Source organism: Scomber scombrus, chromosome 16, assembly GCF_963691925.1.
Source record: "Scomber scombrus chromosome 16, fScoSco1.1, whole genome shotgun sequence".
NCBI lineage: Eukaryota > Metazoa > Chordata > Actinopteri > Scombriformes > Scombridae > Scomber > Scomber scombrus.
The window spans coordinates 6,245,142-6,260,118 of record NC_084985.1 but is presented as its reverse complement, the minus strand read 5'-3'; the positions used below and the strand labels follow the sequence as shown (position 1 = coordinate 6,260,118).

Genomic DNA, 14,977 nt, shown 5'->3' with positions numbered 1-14,977 from the left:
ATCCTCACTCTCTTACTGGGGACTCCTGGGCTCTTTCTGTGTTAATAAAGAGTTGTGTTTTGATTTATAATGACACCAATACGAATACTCTAAACAGGTGACAAGAGGAAACATAAAACCACTACAGTGTGTGAACCAGCCGCATCTGGAACAAGCTGTTCAGTAGCAGGAAATGGCAATGAGTTCACAGGAAATAAGAAGCAGTGTACGTACTATGGGAACTTCCTTCTTGAGGTCATCCAAGTCCTTGCCTCCCTTCTTCTTGGGCGACTCCTTTTCATCCTTGTCCTGCGTGGTGGCCACGCGGTAGCTGTCTGACCGTCCATACTGTAACGAGAACAACCAGATTAATGAGTTTGGTCCTGTCACATTACTTATGAACATTACACAAATATTAGGTGGCAAATTGAGTTGGCACTGTTATCCTCACTCTTATTGCAACAAAACACTACATGCAACTGTACATTAATAACACCATCTAATTAACACCATCCAAGACGCTTTATTTAATGGAAACAAAACCACCACCTGAAAACTGAGATAAGGAAGTTTACGCAAAGAAAGTTTACGCAAAGACACCCAAACACTAGGAGTTGTCTTTCTCTGACTCTTTTTGCTTTATATGCTGAACCGCAGTAAGGCAGACTGAAGATCTGCAGGGAGTCAATATAGAAAGAAAATAATATACCATTAAACTATTCGCAGATGATTAGTTGCTTGCAATCAAGAGACTACTTTACAAAAAAGGTAAGTTTGGAACCTAATGAAAGTTCAGATAATGTGACTATGGTGACTGTGGATGGGGCACAGAGGAGGGGCTTTGGGAGGAAGCAGGGGGGACTCAACGCTCTGCATAAAACCAAAATGGGAAGCTGGGTTAAAGATTCAAATAACACATGATGGTATTAAATGTGTCTCGCTTTTTCACAACACCCAAATTAAAAGTGAGTCAACTTGCTGCACAGAACTGTGCAGGAACTGTACAAAGATAAGGCTACATTAGGAAAATGTCAATGCAGTTGTTAAAAATATTTTGAGATGTGCAATTCCCAAATACCTGCCCCGCAATGCACCTTGGGAACACTGAAGATGTGATAAATGAAGATCTCTACCTGACAAAAGCTGTCACCAGGAATTGTCTTTATGCAAACGCTTCAAAACAGGAACGACGGCTGGAAGTTGTCCAATTGGAAGAGACAAGGAGTGGCTGAGACTGTCACTAAATTGAGAATAACTAGTCCACCTTAAAGGTCAGTCTGCCTTAAAAGAGCCTCGGGTTAGGCTAATGTATTGTTGCTAACTTCAGGGCTAAACCACTTTATTTTAATCAGCAGGCGGTGAGCTGGACACGAGAACCTGGCTTGGGTCCAGAGGAGATGTAGCACTTATTCACTGACAAATGAAAACCACGACTACGTTCACTGCTGAGGTCATAATCTGCCTCAGTCGCCGGCCTCACCTTCACACACGCTCTCTCCCTCTCTTTCTCGACCGCTACGCAAAGCGGAGGAAACAAATTAGCACGATGGTAAATGACAGCAAAAACGCAGCAAAGACTCACTCTGCCCCTCCAAGGCAAAAAGAAAGAAAGGAAACAAGCCCTCAGATTCATCATAGCATCAATTACACAGATGAGTATAACTCTCGTTTTCCTTCCACATTTGGATCCAGTCAAAACATCTATAATTGAGATCCAAACTTAGACGTAATCCCCCCGGTGTGAGGAAGGGGAACTTCACACGTCCTGATTAGATCTGGCATCATTAGAGCACAGGCCTGTCTCAAGAGTCTCCACTTAAACTGCAATTTTAAACCGCCGCTGCCATTTAGGCGACTGTCATTCAGACCACGGACGTCACTTGAGAGGCTGGACTATTCAGGGACCAGGAGAAAAGAACAAAGCCTGACAGTAAATGTAACATGCATTATTGGGATATTCTTAAAGCTAGCGTCTAGGTCATTTATTACAGATGCATTTTTAGTAATATTTGTTGAACTTCTCTATACATCCTAACAGTGATCAATAAATCAAATGCTCCGTCAGTAAAAAGAAACATATACAGCATCTGTGGCTGCTGTGGGCCTTTAATAAGTCTGTCCAATCATTTCATTCTTAGTTAAGTTTATTTTGCACAAGTTAAAATAATATACAGTAGAGGGAGAGGCAGAAAACCCAAATGGTCTTATTTAAACCTCAAGACCCGACCTTTTGACCTTCTAATAAGTAAAAAACCTAAGCATCGTCTTTGAACGTGAGGTAGTTTTTGCCCTCATATGGGGACAATGGGTTTATTTTACTGTATAACAATTAATTCACCAATGAATAAAACTATTTATTTCCTTACATTTACACCTTCCCTTTGCAGAAATGATAATAAAGTCCCAATGTCCTCAAACAAGTTCTTCCTGATTAGCAGTGTTGTAGCTTGTTGCTATTACTATAATTAGTCACATTTGTACAGCGTTTTAAACTACTAATGTTTTTAAGCATGAATAAACAAGTTTCAACCATAACATTTTATAAGGTTTAACCTGCAGGTCCACTTTTGTCTGGGCAGTGTTTCCTCATGTACATTCAAAAATGACTGTGCTTGAAGTAACGTGACGATAACTATGTTGATCACTTGCTCGATTTCATTAGAAGTTGCTAGCAGCTAGTTAACCACATAACTTCGCTTTTGGCTTCGGTGTAGGCTAGGCTTCATAACACAACCTGCCCCTCCCTTCATAAGCTACTGAAGTAGGGGGAGAATAAAAGCAGACAACCCAACTCTCCCAAACGTTCCGGGAGTCTCCCGCATATTGAGAGTGGCTCCTTGACGTCCGCAAATGAGACACAATCTCCCGGAATCTGGAGCGAGTGCTAGAGAGTAACTGCGTGTGTGTGTGTTTGTATGACTATTAAGCGCGTGTGAGAGCACAGCGTCCTGATAGATCTGTGTTGCTGCTGATTAGACCAATCGCCAAATACTTACAATATATATATATATATATATATACATATACATATATAACAACAATAAATAAATAAAATAAAAACAGAGTCAGATTCAGAAACCATTTGTGGCTTGAAGCAGCATTTTGCTGTCATTTCCAGTTTGTTTTTTCAGTTCCTGAGAAATACATTTCAAGGGAAAAACATAAAATATTTATAAGTGTTGATATAAATTAGTCAAATTATGGCTGTAAGGCTTTTGGCAACTTTCGGCAGTTCATAACATGCAGGAAACTGGGGGTTTTCTGCACAAGTGATGTAGGCAGCGAGATTATCACTGAACATGAATTGAAGCATTGTTAAAAGGACCTATAGATATATCAGATTAGATGACTGAAATAGTTCCCTTTATCTTCAAAAAGGTCACGAAGGTCATGAAGTGTTCTCTGAATATTGTCAATGGGAGGATTCAGATTCAGCTAATTTGACCTAGCGGCGACATCAAGCCAACAAATAATGCAATGCTTTGTCTTTAAATGCTCAATTTTGTTCTGTCTGTGCTCCAGACCTCAGAAAACAGGCACATTATTCACGAGTCCCCCTGTTATACAGAGTTCACCATTCAAGAGGAACAGTTTGAGGCATTTTGCTGAAGAACTAGCTGCTCACTCCAACACTGAATCTCTCATAGAAACAAAGGAACTGGTTGAAAGAAATGCAGGATGTGAAAATCTCTTCTATGTAAAATTTTGACCTCTCAATTGAAAATCTATTAAACTCCGTAAGTGTATCAAAGTTCATGATATTCTACAATCCCCTGCATTGTGCTGAATGAGTCACATCACTGTACTGTAGTATGACTTGTGCAGTGACTGTAAGTATGAGCAGAAATGGGCCTTTTTTTCCCATAGAAGACACTTGGATATATCACAGTGGGAAAGTACAGCGGTAGATAATAAAATGAATAATGACTGAACTTTTAGCTGCTTCAGGTTGCTTCAGGTCCTGGTTTTGTGCGTACTGACTTACCCACGGTCACGACTTACTGTGACAGCTAGATAGAAGCGCCACCATTAGGGCTGGGTATTGGTACTCTACACCCTTTTGAGGTATCGACTGAAATATATCGATACCAAGTAGTATTGAAATGTCTCCTGTCAAACGATACCTGCCATCGATCCTTTTTGCACCCAGAGCTAGAAGATATGACTATATGAACTTGCTCACAGCCAATCAATGCAAGTGATTTAATGTGACATGTGATTGGCTGTTTGCCAAATTTAGGTGACTGTTTAAAAAGCTAAAAGAACTGATAATTAAAAGAGTCGATGAACAGATAGCTAATAAAACTGGCTTTGAATAGTGCGATACTTTTCCAGAATGATGACAGAAAAATGCCTGAAAATCCGACCCACCTACACAAGAAGTAATTATAAAATGGCAATCGACTCCAAGAATTCCTGAAATCATGTCTGACAGCTGAATCCTTACATTTTCCATTTAATTGACTTTTCTTTTTTGTCTTCTCTTCAGACTTATAACAAGAAAGCAGCAAGGAGAAAAAGCACACCGAGACATAAGCAATCAATTGTGTCCCAGTAGAGGGAATAAATAGATCAGGCCCATAATTGTTCAGCCAGTAAAAAACACTAATGGCAACAGATGGATGTGTTTAGAAGCGAAGACACAATGAGGCAATTTATTATATACGTAATGAGTTTATGAAAAAGGTAATTAAGTGAATCCAATGCTTAGGGAAATTCACTTTAAATGGCTTGCTTAATCTCATGAAGTATATTTTACTTTCAGCCCAAACTCAATTAACATTTCCTCAGAGTATTTTTAAAAAACATATTGGGATCCAGATTCTGTTTAACCCCGCCATGATGGGAGAGGAAAGCAGACTTATTTTGGGAAAGCTCTTATGTGGATTAGTCTGGGAGGCTGAGAGGTTTCACACTGATTTGATGGCTGTTATTTTTTATGCTGTTTATCGTCACTTCTTTTTCCTCACTGGATGAAAAGCTGGCGAGGTGATGACTTTGTGACGGCCAAACGACATGCCGTACTGTTTTTTTTTTACTGTGTGTGTGTGTAGTTCTTTTTAAACGTGTTTCTTTTTTTGGGATGAATGCATGTATGTAATCAACATTTATTGGCATGAGCTTAATATTTTACATTGGAGTTTCATTAAGTAATTCCATATTCTATAAGCATTTTTCTTGAGGATTCATTAAATAGGTATTGTATTTGGAATAGAAATATGTGTATTTATTTATCTACATACATATATTTTTTATATACATATATTTATTTTCATGTATGCTACTATCTATCAGCTCGCAGTACCTTCCACTCCCACACATTTTTTGTGTATTAATTGTTTATTGTATACAGTATTTAGAGATTGTTTTATTGTATATAGTATTTTCTTTCCTTTTAACTTAATTTTATTTTATTTTTTTTTCACTTAAGACTTTCCTACCTTTGTCTTGGGAAGCAGCAAACTGTTAAGACTTAAATAAGATTTTGTTTTGAGGTCATATGATTGTCTGAATGCTCTTTTAAAGTACAGAAAAGTTATGTACCAAGTCTTTTTGGGAAAGCCTTTACTGGGAAATATGTTCGAAAGAAGCTTTTTAGCGCAATTGGATTAAAATAAATGTATGTCACAAAGACTTTGACACTGACGGCTTTTAAAATGAGAAAACACCAGTGTTGTTATTGACCTACAAACATCCCTATATGTAGTGGTGCGTAGTGTACAATCCTAATTTGCATTTGCCTGTTTTTTAGTGTTTTTTCAGCACGTTCAGTCCATATGTGCAGTTGTGCATGTTTATATTCTGCTTAACTGCAAAAGTGAGCATTTTTCAAGACTTGTGTTTTTCTGTGTGTGTGTGTATTTTCCCTTGTGTTTACAGTATGGTTGTTTATGTGTGTTAGTGTTTTGGCATCTGTCGGGGGGGGGGGGGGGGGGCAGCGTTCCCCGGGCGGTCATGTCCAGCAGGCCATCAGATTACTGCTGTTTACTACACTGGGCAGATTAACCCAGTGAACGATAATAATCCCTCTGAATCACACTCTCTCTCTCTCTTTTTTCAATCACATCTTTTCAGTCCCAGTGTTTCATCTTTACTCATTCACTCATTTACAATGCTTAAAAAAAATCTTAAATATACAATGTGTCTGTCATGTATGTTGTTCATGTGCAGCTGTATTCTGCACTTTTAGCCCGAGACACATTTCCTTCGGGGCAATAAAGTTTATCTTATCTCATGACGATGGTCACAAATCCCTCCACAATTTCCTTTCTCTGACAGTTACCTCACTTTGACATCCACTGAGAGTCTGAGTCGAAGATTGCTGCAGTGATTTCTAGACCGTTTGCTATTCCATTTCCTCCTCACCTCGGCACTCCTCGCTCATGTGTGCACACATCCATTCAGCGATGATGACTGCTACGGTGACAAGGCCGTCTAACTCGAGCACATAACTCTCCAGTGCTGCAGCTTCCTGAGATGTATGAAGTATCTATGAAGCAGCCTAATTCATCTGAATAGCCAGCAGCAAACACAGTTAACAGTGACACGCATTTAATACTCCTACAGTGATATTTGTTCTTTTTATAGCTGTAAAGTGGCAGCATGCCTCACAGAACATGTAATTTAACCCTCAAACTGTCCATCCTCCACATACTATGGCTTGTGTTGGTCATCTTTCTGTTTCTGTCGACACGTTCCGCTGCTTGAAGCCACATATATTATTATTTCAACCTCTGAGAAAAAGAAAAAAAATCTCCTGGGCTCCATCAAAAACCACATACTGGCCGACATTCATACATAAATATTTGATGACTCGATGAAAGAAATATGAGCAGAGTGAAGGGTGAAATAAAGAAAATGGAAACCTAATTATCAGGGGCAACATATTCCCCCAACTGTTTTCTTTTTACTGACAGTCTGACTTTGAATGGCATCTCTGAACCAAAAACCAGGGCGAGAACACCACTGCCTAAGTTTCAGAGCTCTATTAACTTCATGTCCTGGCATATTATATAATGGAAGAGGTTTACTCCACTTTTCTATGTATCATATTACATAAAACAGCATAAACAATGTACAATATAATGCAATAAAACTGCGAGTAGTTGATTAACCCACACATACTGTTCATACTCTGATTCATAATTGGTCTCTACACCAATTCACATTCACAAATTCCCCATCAGTCATTAATAAATGTTTGATTAATCTTATGGAAAGACATTCACAATGACTATTTTATAATCTGGTAGAACATTTTAAAGAATTACAACATGTTTGAATGCTGATTTTTGAGTTTTTATAATAAACACAGGTCAAACTTTTTAAAAATGTGTATCAACTACTCAAAACGATGCATTTTATTACCATTTTTGTAAACTGTGGGTCACTTTAGGAAAAGTTTGGCAAACAGAAATGTGTATACAGTGTTTTTATAGCTCTCAAATGTAAAACTGGGTAAGTATTTTCTAGTTTATTTAGTCTAAATGACAACAATATATTTGGTTTGTTGGGACAAAACAAGATATTTTAGGTTACATCTTTGGCTTTGGGATACCTTTAATTAATTTGACATTTTTCAACATTAATTAATCAGGAAAATAATTGTTAGTTGCAGCCCTACACTGCAATCATGTTATATTGCTTTCAACGTCACTCATGATTAAACTGACATTAAAAGATTTTCCTGCACATCGTTTCCTTCGCTGAAGTTACGTACTGCCGTCTTACTGTCCGGTTACAGGCTGTAAAACCTGAGGAGGTTTCAGCTGCATCCAGATGTTCTGCGCTGAGCTACAGGACAGATTGTACATGCTGAACATTTGTAGTCTGCTCTATCTGCTTGTATGCTGCATCCAGCCTGGCCAGCGGCGCACAGCACACCACAGGTCTGAGGAAGACTGGATAAGCCATTTTTAATCTGTTGAAATCACTGGTCAAATCTCAGACATCCCAGAAAGGGACATTTTGATCAGTACATCCTCGTTTGAGAATGAAAGAACGAAAGGGTTTCAAAAGTATCCAGAAAAATATATATACTTAACGTTAATTAACACTTACATACTGTTAAGGGTCAGATTTTACCCATTTCTTACATTTGAGAGCTGTAAAAAACCCTATACACATTTGTTTTAGCTGGATAATTATGACCCACAGTATACAAAAATGGAAATAAAATGCATATTTTTTCATTTTTGTGCAGCCAATACACATTTTCACACATGCAAATGTATAAAAATAAATGTTTAACCTGTGTTTATTTAGAAAAAACAAAACTAAGCATTCAAACATGTTGTTGCACTCATCATATTTTATAAAATGTTCTGCTGGACTGTAAAATAGTAACTGTGAATGTCTTTTTTTCATAAGATTAATCAAACATTAATTAATGACTAATGAAGGACTTTATGAATGTGAATTGGTGTAGAGACTAAGGGCGCATTCACACCACTAGTTTGATTATTTGGTCCGCACCAGGCAGTAAAATTGTTACTATGTAGCATACAGACTGCAGTGTGGTCCGCGTTCACACCTGCAAACCAATCAAAATTGGTCCGATTGACGTTCCCTCATCTTCCAGTAGGTCGGCATTTGGTGCGGAGTCAAGCGGACCGAGACCACCTCTTTTTGGACCGCTTGATTTAGTGCGCACCCGAGTGCGATTGATGCTTTCACACCAACGAAAACGAACTGAACTAAGAGCTTTTGGTGTGAATGGACGGTTTAGTGTGCACCAACTGCTGTTGGTGTGAAAGCACCCTAATTATCAGAATATGAACAGTATGTGAGGGTTTTAATGTATCTAAGTGAGCAATATGGTGATTATATCAGCGTTTGGGAAGCACCTTTAAATGAGCTGTAATAAGAAAATAGGACATTAATTGTAAAGATCAGTATCTCTATGATATAGATTTACTAATTTACTTTTAGTATGTTGTCAGTCAGATTGATATATCGCTGTCTGTTTGCAGTGCTGGTATTTGCTCATTTTATAAGGTCAGGGTTGACTGCTAATGTAAACTCTACCGGAGGCTAAAACCACTGACTCATTATTGCTATTTACAAATGTTCATGATGTGGTATTTATCTTATTTTTCAGCTAAATCTGACGACATTGCGGTGACCTAACTGTCACATTTGTAGCTCAGATTTTCTGAATGAAAGATCTCGCTTGTGTACGTCGCCTCCGGCGGAGTATAGTAGCTCTGGTGTATCCACGGTCGATCATCGTATCTATACGCACAAAGAAATGGATTATCACACAGATCAGCGGACTGACCGACCTAGAAAATACTGACGGAGTAGTAGACACACTCACATACACCCACACACACACACAGAGAGAGTAAAAGGGGTCTTCCATCATCTATCCCTCCCTTCACCCTCCCACTTTGTTTACATTCTCCTCCCTCCAGGCTGCCCATCTGTTTCTCTGCTCTCTTCTTATCTGAACTACTCATCTGCACCGAGGTTTAATCAAGAGGAGACGTTCTGCTGCTGCTGCTGCTTCAGACGGTGTGATGATGATGATGATGATGATTGCACTGTTTTAATTTTGTAAGATGTGTATCCAGCAACGAGGACCAGATAAATAAACCCACAGTGGGATAAGAGATCAGTTTGATTTGATACTCTTTCTAATAAAGCTCACCACAGATTTTGCTCTACCACTTAGCGCTGTGTCACCTCGTGTGGTGCAGCTTCTCTGAGAGTGAGAGACGGAAAATGGCAGTGAAAGAATCAGATTGACAGCCTTTACCTCCAATGGGTTGATAGATGGAGGGGGGGGGGGGTGTGAAGTCTCCTAGCAACATCCAATCCACTGTGCCCATTTAAATAATTGAAGTCTGTAGTGAGGTGGAGGGGCAATGGGAGGGTACTGGAATTTCTTTTAACAATGTAGTTGAATGTGAAGGTGTGTTATGTGATATTGCTTTGAGTTGGCCTTTTCATTTATTATTTCAGTTTAGTTTTAGGTAGTTCAACAAATCAGTTTTTAAGATATTAGTGGGAAAGCTTTGATTTGTAGAAGCTGAAAAAGGAAACTGCACACAAACTGAACAAGGCACAGTAAAAAAATGAGGGAGAAAAACTAAAGGACGACAATGAAGCTTTTTTCACTGCCAGTTTTATAATATTAGTCTTTAGTTTTGGTTAAGTATGGAGAGAAACTCCTCGGCATGCGGTCTTATTCTTCTCTGTGTGACTCTGATTTCTGTCGTGTTGGAAAATCACTTGCTACGTTTGACACAGGCTGCAGACAGGAAGTGATGTCAAACTGATGTCATTTTGCGTTACTGAAGCAGCGATAATGGAAAGCAGTAGTATGGATCCACTATATTTCACTCACACTCACTCACATAGATGGAAACTAGAGAGGGATAGAGGGTTGAGAGTCATTACTAATAGATTATTGACAGACTGGACACGATTATGTAACACATGTGGTGTTAGTGTAATAATCATATACGTAATAATGAACTGTACGAACTAAATTAACTAAATTTAAGACATTTTAAGGAACCGCATAATATATTATCACGGGTGATGGACCGTGAAACAGAGATAAGCGTGCCACCAATCAAGCTCTATCACTACAATCACAAAGTAATTAGACTGCCATGCCATGCATGCGTCGGTTATTTTAATGCATTATTTTGTGATGCATTAAAGTGCATATATGTATAAAAGCTGCCTCACATTTCTCCAAAGCTGCATTTATTAATTCTGGAGGATTAAGGCCATAATGTACTCGATGCCCCCCAGTGATTCAGTTTTTACTCATTTTTTAAAAATGCTTTACTGTCTTATTTATGTTTTATATTCAATCTACAGTAGGGGAACTTTGAAGTATGCAGAGGTTCAATATCAAATCTAGTATGAAATGAGTTATATAAATAAAGCTGCTTTGCCATAATTAAACTCACTGAAGACCACCTAACTGCGGAAATATGTTGCTTTTTCATGATAGTAAGAATAGATAACGTCACATCCCTACTGGTGGATTCCTGATGGATTAATTATATATTTGGAGCATTAAGTGTTTCATATTGTAGATGTCTAATTAGAGTATTGTAGAGCTTATTATTTAGACTTGTTTAGGTGAGATGCAGTAAATATAATTATTATCAGGACTGAAATGAAGCCACTACAATGAAGAGATCTCTGAATGTGTGCTAAGAGCGTCATCATGTATGGATTAGACACCATGAATGAGAGTAGGCTTAGTCATAACATAACACACACACACACACACACACACACACACACACACTTCATCCATCCTCCTCAACAACCAGCTCTCATCCTGAGGCTTCAACACCAAGTGCATTATGGGATGGCAGCGGGTGCATTCATCTTCGCATCTCTCTTCTTTTTTCTCGTTCTGTATCTCAGCATTCGTCTCTCTGTTTGTCTCCTCGAAGCTCCTCCATCGTTCCTTTGTGTCAATCGCAGCATCTCTTTCTGCATTCCTGCACTCCTCCTTTTCTCCTTCCCAGCACTCCTCTCCTTCTCAAGGTGACTCACCACAAAGGCATCTGTTTCGTCTGTTTCTCCCTCTCATGCTCACCTCTCCAACTCAGTGGCTAACCTTTGTTTCATCTCTTCCTTCCTTTCACTGACTGAGCCCGATCGTTCCCTCGTTCCCTCTCATGCAGCAACAGCCCCCCGATCGATTGATTGACATGGATCAAATGGCCTCTGCTCCCGTCTGGTCTGGTCTGCCCCCCCAACTCCCCAATCTCCCATGTTACCTGAATCTCCTCCCACCCCACCCTCCCGATGGCAAATCACAGCCTGGACATGGGAGTTTCCACCCTCCTCCTCCTCCTCCACCACTCTTTGACGCAGTCAGAGTGGTGCTCGTGTGTTACCCCCCTCCGGCGATCGAGTGGACAGCATCACAAAACGTGACAGAGCGGCACCATTTCCCATTTCCATGACCCGGCCTGAATGCGCTCTGATCCTGATCCCAACCCCCCCTAAGCCCGGATGTGGAGTAGAGGAGAAACCACTGCCCCATCACACTTCATTATCATTCATGGACCATGACAGCAAAGAAATACAGCCTACAGTTATACTACAGTACATGTCAGGATGATACTATGAACTCCATATATCACTGCTGAACTTTAACTATCATGAAAATACACCAAAGGACACCCAATAAAGCTTTATGATAACAGTACAGGAATGTAACCTGACTTTTTAAAACTGGGAATAACATCGTGGAGTCTAAATTTTAGTGACTGGGACTGGGTGTCCTTCATGACCTGACACATCAGTGAGGTTTGGTGAGCCTCTTGGGGTAAAAACTAGCTGCTTGAAGGTCTGTGTTTATCCACATGGAGAGAGCACCTTCCTCTGAGACCTAACCACATTTTTTGGGGAGGTGGTGGGGTAGGAGTGGGGGGCATTGCTGAGGAACCATTTTGACGCACTTTTCTGTGCCCATTTGGTACCCAGAGCCAGAGCCGCCTCTCCATCCATCCTCCTTCACCAAGCCCAGCACCAGCATCAATGACAGCAAACACCATGCATGCACCATCGCATTATGTAATGGTTTTTTAAATGAGGAAAATTCACCAAAATGGTCGATGGAAGAGAAAAACAAAAAGAGAGAGAGAGAGAGACAGAAAAAATCACTGCCTTGTTTTGAGGTTTGATTCCCAGCCCCCACACCCTTCTTGGATATGCATGTCCCCCTCCTCACCCTTATAATCCAAATAAAATGATGAATTCAAGAGTTTCAGCATCCACACAGGCTCTCTCTCCCTCTCTCTCTCTCTCTCTCTTTGTTTGTTTAAACAATAACTGAGAAGACACACAGACTGACATGTATTTGACAATAAAGACTTACTGCAGTCAGACCTGGAGGAATTGCATATTATTCCGCAGTTCGGTCTGCGGTTTTCATATTCACCACCACCACCACCAGCAAAAACACCAGCAGCACATATTCACACATTTGTCTGTGCATGCCACTCACAGTCGATTTAATATGTGACAGGGCTCGTACCGTGGCATTAAATGGTCTGACTAATCGTGTATTTGTGAGTTGTGAATTTCCTCAATCGTCTACATCGGGTGGAGAGACAGCTGCCAGATGTTCGTCTGTGTAATCTCTTTTTTTTCTCTCTTTTTTTTTTGGAGCCTCTGGGCGAAGCAGCAGAATCTGTATCTAAATCTTTAAAAAAAAAACCTATTAAAGGCTTATTTTGTAGTTAAATAAATTACAAAACAAGTCAGCATGCTGGGGCCATTTTTTCTGTTATGGTTCAACAACTCGTTACATTGCTTTTGCGTTACACATTGACAAAAATCACCGTCTCTTTAAGCTTAAAAATGAAGATAAACGACAGTGCATCTTGTTAATAATCATAACAAACCAAATGGTATATGTGAAAAGTGAATATTGCATGTTGAGATTAATATTAAAGGTTGTGAAAGTACCTCCACCCTATGAAAGTACCTCCACCCCTATGAAAGTACACTGCACTGTTGCACATGAACATTTCCAGATGCAGAACAGCTGTTTGATTTCACTGTTTATGTTCATTCAATGTTAGGGTCACAGCAACACTGACTAGTTTGCTATTTAACCATGAGATGTTAAATAAAAAGGAGAAATAAAGGACTAATACTAATTTAGGATGATGATTGTAACGCGTTACCACCCTGCAGTCTGCATGCAGAAGGATTGACTCACAAATCTGGCGCATATTTTTTTTAAGAAAGAGAAAAAAAGGGGCATGGCATCCCTTCCTCCTTTTATTTATGTTAATCTGAATCATTATTATAATAAACAACACATTCATTTAGTGTGATACATGGTGGTCCAGATAACATTAGGCGACTTTAAGATGACTATTAAGAGCCATGTGTTATTATAATTTGACTTTAAATTAAAATAACACATTGCAGTAGTGTGAATAATGTTAATAATCACATGTATGGGTTAGAAAAGTCGACCATATTCCACCTATTCAATGTCATTTTAACAACATGAATGTGTCTGAGTGCATTTTAACCCTTTTCTTTTAACCATTAAACGTAACAAAAACAACAAAAACAACAGACAATGTAACTACATTTAACAACACTGTAAACATAGCTGTGTTAGTGGTAAATAAATGTTGCTCTTACCCCCATTTCGGCGCAGTCAGTCGGGTCTCCTCCTCAGAAGATGAATCGCTTTTTTGGGGCTTGATATAACCAGAATATCTGGTTTTAAGGCGGAGTAGAGGAGGAAGAGGAGGAGGAGGAGGAACAAGCTTCTCGTCTGGTGATGAGAAGAAAAAGAAAAATGTCTCCTTTAAATGTTAATGGAGGGGGAAGAAAAATATCAATTAAGTTAGTGAGCAAAATGTCTTATAATGTACATATATATTTTTTTAGGGTAATTTGACAAGGCAACGTTTCATCACACACCTCGGCAAAGCTGCACCAAAGTGAAGATATATATTAAAATTGTTTATATATATTTTTTAAACGGCATAAAACGTTTAAAATAGTGCGCAGCCGTTGGTGACGCTTCTCCAACCGTCTCTCTGTGAGGCTCAACTGATGCCGGCGGAAAGTAGATCCGGGGCTGTTGGCTGCTTCTTTGGGTGATGTCTCCCTCCGCGGCGGCCGCAGCACTCAGGGGCTCCTTTAATGTCACTCCGCGAATGAAACGAGAACCATATATAAATCCTTAAAAAGACTGATGCTGCGCAGTGTTTTGGGAGTAACTAGTTAAATAAAACTGCATTACGTAATGTAATTACAAAATAAATGTAACTAAGTCGTGTAATTAAATTGGTCACTTATGAATATGTTGATTAGAAAAGGGGGATACATCTGAAGTCAGACAGTGGCGATTTTAGACCCTATTTATGGGTGCTCAAGCAACACTAAATCTGATCTCAGCACCCCAATAAATAAATAAATTGTTTTTTTCCCTAAAACTTATTTTATACAACTTTAATTATTTTGCGAGCCTGTCTGTTGGAGA

The 14,977-nt window shown here is 39.3% G+C and overlaps 1 protein-coding gene across 1 annotated transcript in view; it reads right to left on the bottom strand.

The window, feature by feature from the left end:
- The window catches only part of atp1a3a (ATPase Na+/K+ transporting subunit alpha 3a), a 29,014-nt gene extending 14,882 nt beyond the window's left edge, over positions 1–14,132 (bottom strand). Inside the window, exons 1-2 of the mRNA XM_062436449.1 lie at positions 14,128–14,132; positions 214–327 (exon numbers count right to left, since the gene is read on the bottom strand). The gene's annotated coding sequence lies outside the window, so the exon portion shown is untranslated. The remainder of the gene's footprint in view (positions 1–213; positions 328–14,127) is intronic.
- Between the last annotated feature and the right edge of the window lie 845 nt (positions 14,133–14,977).